The sequence below is a fragment of the Leptonotus elevatus genome, chromosome 2, assembly GCF_054856555.1.
Source record: "Leptonotus elevatus isolate MCC_2025b chromosome 2, RoL_Lele_1.0, whole genome shotgun sequence".
Lineage (NCBI taxonomy): Eukaryota > Metazoa > Chordata > Actinopteri > Syngnathiformes > Syngnathidae > Leptonotus > Leptonotus elevatus.
The window spans coordinates 31,271,131-31,284,967 of record NC_141240.1 but is presented as its reverse complement, the minus strand read 5'-3'; the positions used below and the strand labels follow the sequence as shown (position 1 = coordinate 31,284,967).

Here is a 13,837-nt window from a genome sequence, read left to right as displayed (position 1 = left end):
GACCTTGTGGCCTCGTAATGACTGTAAATGGATCGATGCAACTCCAGCAGCATAACGGCATGCAAGCGGATGGACAGACAGCATCCTTCATTTGCATTTCTTGTGCTTTGCTTTTTCTTTGTCTGCTGCTTGCATGCTGCAATCTTCAATCTGCTGTTCGCTTGCGGCTTTAAGACGCCTGCTTAGCAAAGGCAACAGCCTTCATCTAAAATCATCTTTCCTCAATGAAATGAATGGAAGTGCCATTAATCCGTTCCAGCATCCATCAAGTTTTTGTCATGGTTTTTTTTTTAATACTAGCATTTTATATTTTCTTTCAAAAATAAAAAACAAACTAATAAGACCGGCCCACAGCAAATTTTAATCAGATGGTTTTGTGTGTAGCTATTTTAACACTTTTTTTTTTTTAACAAAAATAATCTTCACTTTCTAAAGCATCAGGTTTGAGATTTTCATTTTTTGTTTTTAAGGTTGACTTGCACGATAACAAATTTACCATGCATTGTAAATTATAGCTGACGTTTCAGAAACAAATCCACCTGTTGCTCAACACTACCATTAATTCATAAATATAACTAAATGTATTATTAAAACCTGACGTGCTAGAAAAAAAGCAAAAAGTGAAAAATAATTAAAGTAGACTTGCATCTCTGATTAAAAACTGTCAACGTTTGTTGGTCAGTGTTATGTACAAACTTTATAGTTTGTGCATCCTTATTCATTGTGATTGTGCAGCTCCTGGTGTGTGCGTGTTGGCCACATGGGGGCAATATAATGCAGGCATGCTGATATACTTTTTACATAGAGATGGTCGCAACTCCTCAATAAGGAAAAGGAATAATTTTTGCAGGGGATAAAGGATATACGCCTATTAGCATTTTGAAGCCTCTTTTTTTCTTGTTCACTGTGTGTGTGTGTGTGTGTGTGTGTGTGTGTGTGTGTGTGTGTGTGTGTGTGTGTGTGTGTGTGTGTGTGTGTGTGTGTGTGTGTGTGTGTGTGTGTGTGTGTGTGTGTGTGTGTGTCAAGCTGTTTGTTGTGGGTTAAGTTCAGTGTCACCATTAAGTGCTTGCATCTCAAATTTTTGCTCTCAGGTTAAAAAAATAAAATAAAATCAGCAACAGGTCGTTTCTCAAAAGTTTGTAAATCAGGTCATTCACTCCTCTACCATCACCCCCACGCCATACTGTATAATCCACAATCATGTAATTTGTTGAATTACTTTACTATTTTATAATCTAAATCCTTAACGTTTTTCAAATGGGTGATATAATCCAAATCCTAAATGAGAGTATCTGGTCTATTCGGACATAAAAAAATAAATAAGATACATGGAAGTCATGTTTTACCCTTTTATTTGTATTTTATTATACTACTTTTTACTCCCAAGCATGTTCAAAATGTTTAACTCGACTGATTAGAAGTCATCAGCAAATGCAGCAGTCGGATGTCATCCAGCATGAGTCTCGATACCTGATGTTGGCGTACGTACTGTGACGGATAATGATGCCATCTATTGCAATATCAATATTCTCCAGGCTGACCGTATACGGTATGCAGTCGGTGCGTTTCACCTTTTCACAAACAACCCTTTATCAATTTCCGTTCTTATCTCTCCCGACTTTCCCCTTCCACACTGCAGCCATTTACTATATTGCCTCCGCCCCCTCCTGCTCTTAAACTGATGGAATTGTCTCCGTCTGCCTTTTGCTGACTCCGTCTGATTCTCCTTCGCCTCCTGACTTGTTCATTCGCTGCCTTCGCTTGCTCTCCCTTCTTCGTATATCACTTCCAATCTCATTCACTCCGTGCGGGAGGGTTGAACGAAGGAAATGAGCAGAGAGCTTTGGCAAGGCCGACGGAATAGAATAGGTGGATAAAAGCTTTCCAGTCGAGCGTGGAAAAATGCCTCCTCGTCGTATTGGGACTCCAAATGTGCATTTTCAACATGTAGCTGGGTGCAAATGTTTTCCTTTTCTATTCTGTACAGGATGCTGGTTTGTTTTTGGAGTGTGGCCAGAACGGATGAAATGACCTCCCTGCGAAATCTTGATTCCTTTCTCCACTTCCTGTTGACAAACTCAACTTGTCATATAGAATTAGATAAACGTGTGCCACTGTGTTCTAGCATTTTACAAGATAGCCCTTTTAAATTCACTTTCTGTTGAACTTTCATGGTTTTGACCCAGATTCGTTGAACTCGGGGGGATGGATGTTCTCACCTTTTTAAGACCCCCGCCATCAATCATTATTCCCATGAAAACGTCTCTCTCCCGCTGCAGCTTTTGTCTGCATTGCCTGGCACAAGTGTGGTCACGGCTGGCAGCAGATGGGCATGCTGGTTGATGGCGTGTGCACGCACGCACGCACGCACACACGCACACATGGTGGACTGGGTCTACTGTATATTGCTGTGCTGTTTCCTTACCTTGGTCTTTGTCTCGCTGTAATTGGGTTTTCACTTGTTTCACGCTTTTCCTGACTCAAATCCCACATCGAATTTACATCACACTGTGCAGGTGTGCATAATGTTGCCCATTCCTTTGCAGTTGCGTGAAACCGGGTCAAACCAGGAGATCTTTATCATCCGCTTTTTTTTTTTTGTTCCTCTCACATTTTCATTTAGTGCCGTTGCGTAACGTTCATTGCCAGACGTGCCTTTAATAAATAATAATTATAATCATAAACCAAAAGACGCGTCCGTGTCTCGGTGGAGGACTAAATAAAAGATCTTGTGAAGTAGAGTGGGAGGATTAATAACATCCCTTTTTTGGGGGGGGGAAGGCCTCGTATATTAGCTCCAGGGGGAGCGTGAGTGTGCTAATTTGTCAGCATGTGCTACTTCTTTGACGGATGCGAGAGCGGGAATAAGAGCAGCTGGATACTAATCCTGACTGTATACAAGGATCAGGAGGGGGACTAGAGGACAGACGCCTGCGTGTGCGTGTGTTTGCAATAGAGAGCAATGATCAGGGTTCCACACACTGACTAGGGCGAGCTGAATGAAGCGAAGAGGGGAGCCGAGGCGGAGGCTCAGACGAGGGCTGATGTCACCTCTGAGAGGCAGCCAATGAGGGGGAGGGAGCGAGCGAGCGAGCGCGGCCGGAGGAGGGTGTGTTTTTTTTTTTTTTTACTCTCTCCCTTTTTCCATCACTGCAGCATCAGCACAGCACAGCGGTGCACACAATCGCCACGCCAGGCGGCAACAGATCCACTCGAGGACGCTTGAGAGCAAAGAAGTGTCCGTGAAGGAGGTAAGAGCGTATTTTGTGTATTGGGAAAAAAGAAAAAAAAGAAAAGAGAGGTGGTCTGATGAGTTGACTGAAGCTGCATCACACCTTTGGCGATCTATGTGAAATATGAGTCGTGTATATTTGATGTTGCATTGTCTCTGTAGGAATGTTTCAATTATGAATCAAATGTCATGTCAACACGTCTGTCAAGTGTTTAACACAGCTCACATCCACTGAGGTTGCAGTGATGATGATGATGATGATGTGCAATATCTGTTGGGGACCTGTGGCTCCATGCAACATTTCAGTGATTTCCTTTTCCATGTTGTTTGCATGCAACAGGGTCTCAACATGCTGCCATTTTGCAATTGCATATTTGCAAATTTCTGAGTGGTTTTGTTGACAAGGACGAGCCATAATTGCAACATGCTGCAACAGTTTTCATTCAGATGAAGCTTTCGGGTTAATAATGTTCTCCTGGGAACGAGACGAGGGAGGGGGGGGGGGCGGGTAGTCAGGTTCAAATCCGAGGTGGCTACAGAGATGCAGGCACAAGGAAAGATAGAGATGTGACAGGATGTGAAAATTAGGGTGGGGCAGCCAGCGCTGACATCTGCCTGAGGTGTGTGTGCGTATGTGTGTGTGCGCATGAAAATCAGGCACTTACCTGGCCTTATGCCATTTAGAGATTCATTACATATGCATGCCTGCTGTCATTCTCTCCTGCATGCCACTGCTTAAGCAGCAAGATCATTTTTTTCTATTTTACAGATGAGTTGAAAGATTTTCTCCTAGAAAGTTCCAAAGAATTTATATATATATATATATATATATATATATATATATATATATATATATATATATATATATATATATATATATATATATATATACTCATCTAATATTACTGCAGCTCACTGAGGCATTGTGACCGTCTCCTTCTCCATGTATTTAAATACTGTTTATCTCTATTGTACTGCCCTGGGGGCCAAGTTGCACATACCAGAAGGAGCCTCACAATCGCAATGAATTAAAAAAAAAAAAGTTTATTTACGCAGTATAATTCGTATAATTCTTTCCATTCTATTTAATTGTTTTCACTGCATGTTTTTTTTTAATCATGTCCTCATTTCCTTATCAAAACATCTTTTTCTGGAGACTGGAACAAATTAATGGTATTTCCATTCACTTTCAATAGGGAAAGGTGATTTGAAATAAGAATGACAAGTTTGGTCAAGGAACAAATTTAGCTCGCTCGTATCTCAAGGAAGCACTTTTTCACACATTAATTGCATTAAATACAATTGTTTTGTGTGAATTAAAATGTTTTTTTATAAACAAAAAAATGCATGTTAGTGAGAAAAGCATGTACAAATGATGTTAACTGGAATATGTAAAGTACTTCAGGGGTTGGGGGGGGGGGCTCAGCTAAAGGCCATGATATAGAGCGAGGTCACAACATTGATTGATTGATTTATTGATTTAGCACATACACATCACAGAAGGTAATTACTAATTATAATAGAAAGCAAGAAGAAAGTTCATTTAAAAAAATGAATAAATCTTTCAGCATGTTCAAAAATAGATATGAATACTAATCTATTCATCAAGAATCCAAATCGAAATATTTTTTTTATTAGCACTCAGATGAAAGTTCAGTGTCAAACTCAAACTAAGAGTTTGTTCGATGACGAATCAAACTTCTCTTGCATGATTGTTGCTCGCGCGCAAATGTCAGGCAGAGGCTGGCGTCCATTCAAACGCCTTTGGGGTTCCAGTAAGTGTGTAGGAGGAGGAAGGAGCGGTTTGTTTTCACCTGCTTTAGCCTTGGGACACTTTCTCCTCCACTTAATGGAGGAGCTGCATGGGCAGATTGCTCTTTATTTTCGTAGACTAAAATACAGATGACTAAAACTTTCATTTTAGTCAAAAGACTAACTAAAACTTGATAACAATTTCTTGTCAAAATTAACACAAATTCGATTTTTGTTGTTGTTGTAATTTTAATCCAAAATATGTATAATCAAAAATGCAGGCTAGACGATATTAGGCTTAGCTCGTATGGTGGCCTTTAAGGGACAAATGATAGGCCTTACTTGTTAACACGTTCGGTTGTGAGAATGAACGTTACACGTGAGGGAGTGGTCAGAAATGTCACATTAACATGATCGTCAGCAGTAGTGCGTAACATTTACTTTTACATCATGCATAGCACAATGTACCAAATTCAGGTGACCTAAGAACTAAAATGTGTACATATGCCATGTCGATGCTTTCATTTTTTTATAACGTAATAAGGTACAAGTGCCGGGTGGTTGTTTGTACGTTCATTTTTTTGACTCTGCAGGCAAATTGTTATAATAGTTTAAATTTTTCAAGACCCGACGTCCAATGATTTTCAATGAGCGGAGAGTTGGTTTCCTCGAGTAGGACCGCCATTTTGATTTGTGACGTAAGCTCGGAATTGTCCAATTATTTTTGCCGTTCTCTAACACAACACTATGCAAATTGAAAGTGACTTTGGAATGTGTAACTAATTGGCTTGAGATCTAGTAATTATTATTATTATTTTTTTTTCTCAAACTCATTTTTTCCTAAAGCAGTGATTCTCAAGTGTGGTAAGCAAAATAATCTCCTTTATTATTAATATTATTTTTTTTACTTTCAAGGCAAATATAACTGACTTGAACTTTTACTGATGTATTTTAATGTTGGTTGATAAAAGTTTGAGACTCACTGGCCTAAAGCTTTTAATTATTCCGCTATATGCTTGACACCGCTTCAGTTTACACCGTGGATTTGCCTCTGGCAAGCATCAACGCGACCACAATTTTCTCACACGTCCTTCCTGGGCTGACTGCAAAGGAGAGAATAGCGAACACAGAGGTTAAGATGTACAGACTCACGTGTCAAAAATGACACTTTCAGCCTCCTTCCTGGATGATATACAATTGGCCCGCCCTCTCGTTGCCGTCTTTGTGATGCCGCACACATTAACCGCGCACCTTCAGCAGGCTGTCAACTCGCACCCCTCCCTTCGACGGCTGCCGTTTGCTTCCGACGCCGCAGATGGGGGTCGACCCCCTGGGTGTCAAGTTGGGGTCGGGGGTGGCGGGGGAGGGATTGCGTGTCGACGTCCTGTCAGGGGGTTTTGCAGCAGCATGCGTTGCGGTGATTTAGGGAGCGCGGGGTCAGGTGGATTGACAGACCGACCTCCCGCCTCACAAAGATTATATATGAGCTTTGAGCAGGAGGGAAGGAGGCCTGCAAATGAGGAGAATTGAATTTGCAGTGAGGGAAGCGGAGCTAAAGATGGAAAGGATTGATTGAAAAGTGAGTGCAAGGATGACGGCGTGATAAAAGCCGTTGCGTATCTGATAGAAAGGAACCATTTCTTTTTCACCTCCTCGCGGCCTCACCCCCAATCATAAACCAGCACACTCCCAGAAATTTGGAATACAGTGGTGCCTTGAAATATGAGTGACCTAATGTAGTCGTTACATTTTTGTTTGCTTTGACTTGTGAGCACATTTTTGCGGGTAAAAACGCTCAACACGAAACAACATAAATTACACGGGAATTCCAAACAACCACATAACCTTGCTTTTGCTTAATGCTAACAAACGATGCAAAATGCCATTGACAGGATAACAAATAGCATCAGTGTCTCACTGTTTTAACCCTTAACTACTACTATTTGAACACAATAGTGGAACACATGTATACAGGCAATAGAACAAAACTCACAGACATACATTCTTTATCCTCTGCGAAAAACGACTAACATTAACAACAGCCTACTCCATGTATATCCGAAACTACAAATGTTTGCATTATACTGCCCCCAGCTGACAAAGACACACGTCAGTAATGAATTACGATGCACAAACTGTTTTTGCACAAAATTTATTGTTACTATTTTGTTAAAGTACAAAGAGTTCCGTTTTCCTTATAACACATTCACTGCCAGCCTGGTAAAAATTTATCTTTGACGTCTATAGCCGTCTTTGGCAGTGAATGTGATAATAAACATACATTTTATTTATATATTTTTTTGAGGGTGGGTAAGAACGAAGGGATTTCAATCCAAGCGTCACGTATGGAAATGATTTGATTTTGTCAGAGCGTATGATCTCATGAGCGCTTCCAGAAGTGAGGACAAATTGTCGTAAAGCCCAAGGGGGCGACTATTTTCTTTATTTTTTTTATACCGAGCCAGCAAAAAAAATCATCTTTGCACTCGACCTCATTTCAACCACCATCTAATGATGAACTCTTTGTCTTTTGTGGCTTTATCTTCAAATGACTAACATTACAAAAACTACAACAATTAATAATTATGTAAATGAACACTATTACCAAATAAGTCCCTTTACAAAAAAATAAATTTCAATGAAGGATAAATTTTTCGTAAAATAAAAACATGAGAATAAAACGTGTGTAATGAAAAAAGCGTGGACATGAAACGCCATACATGACCTTTTTGCTGGCATGTTTTATTTTTGTCTCTGTGACAGAAGTTGCTTTGTCTCAGTCGCAGAAAATCCCCTGCGGCGTGTCTTCATCTGCAGCGCAATGAAAGAAAGCGTTGTAATCGTCGTCAACGAGGCGAATTATCCTCTAAATTGAACGTCTGTTTGCTGGGTTTCCTGACAGCCTCCGTAATCATCTGTTGATGGCCAAGATCCTTCTGTGAGCCATCTTCGTTCTTCCACGTAGCAGCAGCAAATTGTTCTCTTTTAGTTCCAAGCAACAATTGGGAACGTTTGTTCAACAAAGGCCATAAAACATCAACAACTCCATGTACTGTATATCTTATACAGTATGTCTGTATTGTACTGCCCTCATGGTGTGCACACCAGAAAGAGCAGCACAATGTCCAGTGAATTGAAGCAAAAAAAAAGTTGCAAAAACGGTTAAATTCTATTCATATGTTATTACCTTTTTGTTTTTATGAAGCGAAATACAAGTATTAGTGAGTGCTTTTTCTTTTGATATAAAACAACAAATTAAAAAGAGAGAGGCTGGAAACGGATTCAAGGCATTTCCATTCATTTCAATGGGGAAAGTTGATTTGAGATTCTGCACATTCTGTTTTCCCATGTTTCCCTCCTGCAGCACAGCTGAATCTAATGATCAGCTAATCAGCAAGCTGATCATGAATCAGGTGTGTTAGTGTAGAGAAACATGGAAAACCGGCTGGATAGGGGCTCTCGAGGACCCAACTTGAGCACCCCTGATCTAGGGTCTCAGCCAAAACATAATTCTTGAATCCAAATCTAACAATCTTCTGATGTCTCTTCGTGATCCTTGCTTAAGAAGCAATCCCTACAATTTACATTATAACATGCTGGTGGGTTGCCAGGTTGGTGCACGCAAAAATTTGAATTTTGGGGGGGCAGATTTCCTAATAAAAAACAGGCAAAACTTGTCCATTCACGTAATTGACGAACATCCAGTGTAACACGCAAAAAAAAAAAAGACTCGATATTTGTGTCCAGTGCTAGCAAGCATTTCAGTGTGAAGATGAGGGCCATTCGTCAACAGTCATTACTGCTTTTATTCTGGTAGGTTGCCACGTCTTGATTTTGTTCTCTTACCATTGGTGCATATTTTGTAAACAACGATGAGGGGAGTCCCACTTGCAACTTTAATTACTTTGCTCAAACGGTTCATTAATGGGATGCGGTAGCGTTTGTTTTTCTGACATATTGATTTGTTGCCGAGATTTCAGCTGCATTTTTAATGTGACTTGGGAGGGGCGGGGGACGGCGGTGGAGGGCGGGGGTGGGGTTGATGTCAGCACTGTTGCTTGGCTTCATTACAATGTTCATATGGAATATTCCCAATGTAACGTTTTCATATTAATCCTTTTGACAGAATCAGAAGCTTTATTGGCCAAGTATGTAAAAACATATTAGGAATCGGTCTCCTGTAATAAGAGTCACTCTAGTATTGCAGCAACAAGCAACTTTAACATAAAGAACATTTAGGCAAGAAGTCATTGACAGTGATGTATATTATGTACGTGTATATGTGTGCAGTATATGTATATATACACAGAATTACTCACTTTGCATATCAGAAGTAAGAAATACAAAAGAGTGCTCAACAACCTGCAGTTACATATAAATACATACAAATAAATTAATATTACGCCTCATTACAAGGAGTTTACAATTTCCAAAAACACATCTTAAAAGAAACCCCCACAACATTGTGTAAAGTACATTGAAACTTACATTTGCTTTCAGGGAGAGAAAATATATATGTAGATGAATTTTGTCATTCACTTGTTAGATTTAGATTTTATTCCCGTATAGCGTTCCAATAAAATGTTGTGACATAACGAAGATGTAGCCTAACGTCTGTTTTTTCTTCTTTTTTCCCCCCAGTGTGGTCCACATTCTACTTTGAGGTAAAGTACTTTTGTTGACGTTATATATTTGTGTTTATTCAGTATATATATTTTTTTACATACTGTATCCTCCTACTCAACTCACTTCACCACAAGCAGCAGTTTGGCAGATGACAGTGACCAATTCGTCTTCATAAAAAAAAAAAAAAGAATAAAAAAAAATTGTCTATTGAAAAATGCTTGTTTAGCTTAATGCTAACAAATAATGGAAACCACCATAGACGTGCCCACGTTGCTGCATGTGTACTGTAAAATTGACTGCAGTTCATCGACGTGCTTATTTATTTGCAGTGTTTACATGATTAAAGCGCATTGATTTTGCTCTCTTCTGGAAAACGGCGCGACGTTTCGATAAACGAGGCGCGACACACGTTAGCTGACGTGGCGTCCTCAAGTACGCTCTCCGTGTTGCGCTGCGTCAGACCTCATACATTCATTAGGCTTGGATTACACACAGTGGGGAGGAGATCAGGGTTTGAGTGGGTTGTAATCCCCATACACGGGCCTAATTTAATCTCACCTCCCGTGCCATCCCATTACACACATTACACATTACAGGCATGGAGACAAAGATTTTGGAGCGGCAGGATTTGGCTGCATATAGAGAAAATGTCAAGATGCAGAGAAGTGGCAGGAAGGATGAACTGCCTCAGGGGGGAGATTAAAAGTAAAAGGTTGAATTTGTTGATTTGATGTGGCGCGCACGCTTAATGAAATCCAACACAAATGCTGTATGAGGCTATAATGCTCGCTTTTGATTGATTTGATTGTGAAGCATCTTTTTCTTGATAGATGTGAAGTATATTTATTTGAAAGCAGCTCAGTGATAAAGCTAAAAGTGAAGGATTTATCAGGCTTTTCCTCTGTCCCTCTAGAAAACGTCCGCCCCCTACTGAACAGCAGCAGAATCACATACGCGCGTTCACAAGCAAAACCAGCGACCTGTTCTGGAAAACAAGCGAGTTGAGAGATGAAAACTGATTTCTTGTTCTTCCTTGCCTCTTCTTCTGCTTTGCCAGCTGCTCGAATACAATGTGCCGTTTTTAAATTGCTCTATCCCCCATTTCCCATTTTTCTTAAAATTGCTTTCCCCCCCCCCCCCCCCTCAACTTTTACGTACATCCTTGCTATACATGGAGCAAAGTCCGAATTTCATTGCTCGGCGCTACTTCTTTTTACTGTGCGGCAAAAAACAGTTACTACAGTTATGCCTTAAAAGGCGAGTTCAATTTGTTCCTTGACCGCGGCTATATCAAATAATCTTTCCCTATTCAAATGAATGGAAATGTCTTGAATCTGTTCTAGCCTCCCCCAAAAAACACATTTTTTAATGTGTTTTCAACACGAAGAATATTAATTATATGGGGCAGTAATGGCTCAGTGGTTGAGTGGTCGTCTCCCATCCGCGAGGTTGTGGGTTTGATCCTCATCCCTGGTGACCATGCCGAAGTGTCCTTTGAGCAAGACGTTGAACCCCGATTTGTTCCCAATGGACCTGGAAGCGCCCTGCGTGGCACTATATGGTGTAGTAATTTTCCTTTAAATTATTGGACATTGTACTGCTCCTTCTGGTGTGCACACCTTGGCCACCTGGGGGCAGTATAATGCAGACATAGAGACATGACATAAAGAAGTTTCATAACTGACTTAATTAGCTGCTGTAATATATTAATCATCAATGTTTACATCTCAATTGCTTTTTTTTAACGGGGCTAGATGGGGGGGGGGTTATCTGATGATGCTCCACTGTTACTGTCAAACTTGGAAACAACTTTATTGATGCATAACCACCAGTAGATGGCATCATTGCCCCATTTTATATGACACAAACACATGGGAGTAGGCTAATGGCTGCTTTTTGTGCAACCTACATTTATTATTATTATATTATTGTTTATTAGCGTTAAGCTAAAGCATAACTGTGGTGGTTTTATATCATTCTCTTTGTTGTACATCAACTATTGAGTAGCAATTAACAACTTTTCAAAGTATCGTTCACCCCCTGCCAAATTGCCTAATATGCTCTCCCCCTAACCCCCCTCCCCCGACTATATTTTGGACACACCTGATTTGTAACCTCCAGCACTGTACATCCCTCTCTTCGTTCACTCTTTTTAAAAATATTTTTTTATTGCTGAACGCTCTCTCTCCACCATGCTAGCCTCGTGTTCAAATCTGCATGTTGTTTTTCTGCGCTGTTTGGAATGAGGCAGGGGTAATTGGCACGACATGGAGGCCCATGCCGAGCCCGAGCTGCATCATTACGATCTATATTTAGTAGTCAAGCTTGAAAATCTGTGTTTTGGATCCAGTCGCACTTGTGCCTCTCTGTAAGGTGACGCTCGCTAATCATTTGATCTGTGGCGAGAAGTGGGGATTGATTGACGCTGCGGGCGCAGATAAGCAGACCGGGGCGGCGGTGAGGCTCCTCGTTAATACGAGTAAAAGATGAAAGGTGGCGTTCCCAAGAGGAAACACCGGATCAACAAGAGGGTGAAAGAGATTTATTCAGGCGCACATGTCATGTTGGCTGGGGGAGAAGGAGGGAGGGTTAGTGGGGCAGGGGTGGGGGGGTGAGGGGGGGGGGTAAGACAAAGAGGTGCACACTTGTTTGGGGCGTGGCGCACCCCATTAAATGTCGGGATAAGGTTTTGACAACAACGGGGAATAAAGATGCTTATTATCTTTCAACAAGAACGGCAAACTTTGAGATGTCATGCACAAGCTTTTCGTCCTGTTATGATTTCATATTGGTGCATATTTTTGGTGCATATTTTTGGCGCAAGTATGGAGGATCAAAACTGCCAAAATTCAAAATAAATAAATAAATGACTAAAAGTGAAAATAAAAACGGATATTAAAAATATATATATAATTAAATACAAAAATAAATAAATAAATACATATATATAAATATATATATATATATATATATAAATATATATATATATATATATATAAATATATATATATATATATATATAAATATATATATATTTATATATATATATATATATTTATATATATATATATATTTATATATATATATATATATATATATTTATATATATATATATATTTATATATATATATATATATATATATATATATATATATATATATATATTTCCATTTAAATATTTTTGGGGATTTCATTTTCAAATTATGTTTTTTTTTTGTATCCGTTTTTATTTTCACTATCAGTGATTTTATTTATTTAGTCATTTATTTATTTACAATTTTGGCAGTTTTGGTCCTCCATACCCAAGGGACATCATTGAGTGAGTTTGGATTTACCATTCAAATACCTTATTTTCCTTCTCCACACTTTTCTTGTTCTTGGTTTCATCTGTCCCAAGAATCAAATCAATTTATTTCAGTGATGTTGTAAAAAAGGCAAAAATCATAAAAACCTACCAGCAAGTCAATATTAGTGGACCTAACGTTGAGTTGTATTTCTATAGGAGATGCCCCGAGATGACTTCAGTCCTGAAATACATCATTGGATTTAAATCATATGCACCTCCCCATCAAAACTGACGGTCCAGACAGTCTTGTGTTTTATTTATGCTTCTGTCCATTGGGGGACGACAAGCCACAAAATATGCAAGTGACAGGGCTGTAGCTATCGCCTGTCACGCGTCACGCGTCACGCTCACTCTGGTTATTGGGGCGCCTCCGCCTGCCTTTGGGCCTCATCTGCCTCCATAGTTGTCACAATAGTGCTGTCCCCATTTTTACTTGTAATAAAAGACATTACTGAGGTGTTGGTTGGCATGCAGCCCAATGTCTTGGTGGCCTACATAGAAAACAGCATCGCAAATGTTTGACGTTATCGGGATTCAAGTCTTGGGACATGCACAGTCGGAGATGGCCACAATGTATCCGATCCGCCTTCAATCTCAGGCCAAACTAAACCAAAGCTCCGGAAAGAGGAGACAGAGCTCAAGTCTTGAATATATGATGGGCTGCCTTGGCAAGCGGAACGAGTTTTTCAAAGTTAGCAAATAAAATCAAGCACCCGTCTGAAAAGGTTTTGCAGATTCAGTGAGCTGAGGGACAGTTACAATTCAAGGATACGTTTCCATCGTTTTCCACAAACTACAATCTATGAAAGTAAATTTGTAAGTCCTAAATGAGGAATTTAAATAAATAACAAAAGTTTGGAAAAGCCTAATACTTTTGTCCA

The 13,837-nt window shown here is 39.8% G+C and overlaps 1 protein-coding gene across 3 annotated transcripts in view; it reads left to right on the top strand.

Annotated features, from left to right (window-relative positions):
• The first annotated feature begins 3,107 nt into the window (after window positions 1-3,107).
• Window positions 3,108-13,837, top strand: part of l1cama (L1 cell adhesion molecule, paralog a) — a 47,076-nt gene continuing 36,346 nt past the window's right edge. For 2 of the 3 annotated variants that reach the window (XM_086067101.1, XM_086067098.1), the window contains exons 1-2: window positions 3,108-3,251; window positions 9,626-9,648. The gene's annotated coding sequence lies outside the window, so the exon portion shown is untranslated. The remainder of the gene's footprint in view (window positions 3,252-9,625; window positions 9,649-13,837) is intronic. The other variant, XM_086067099.1, reaches the window with a different exon arrangement.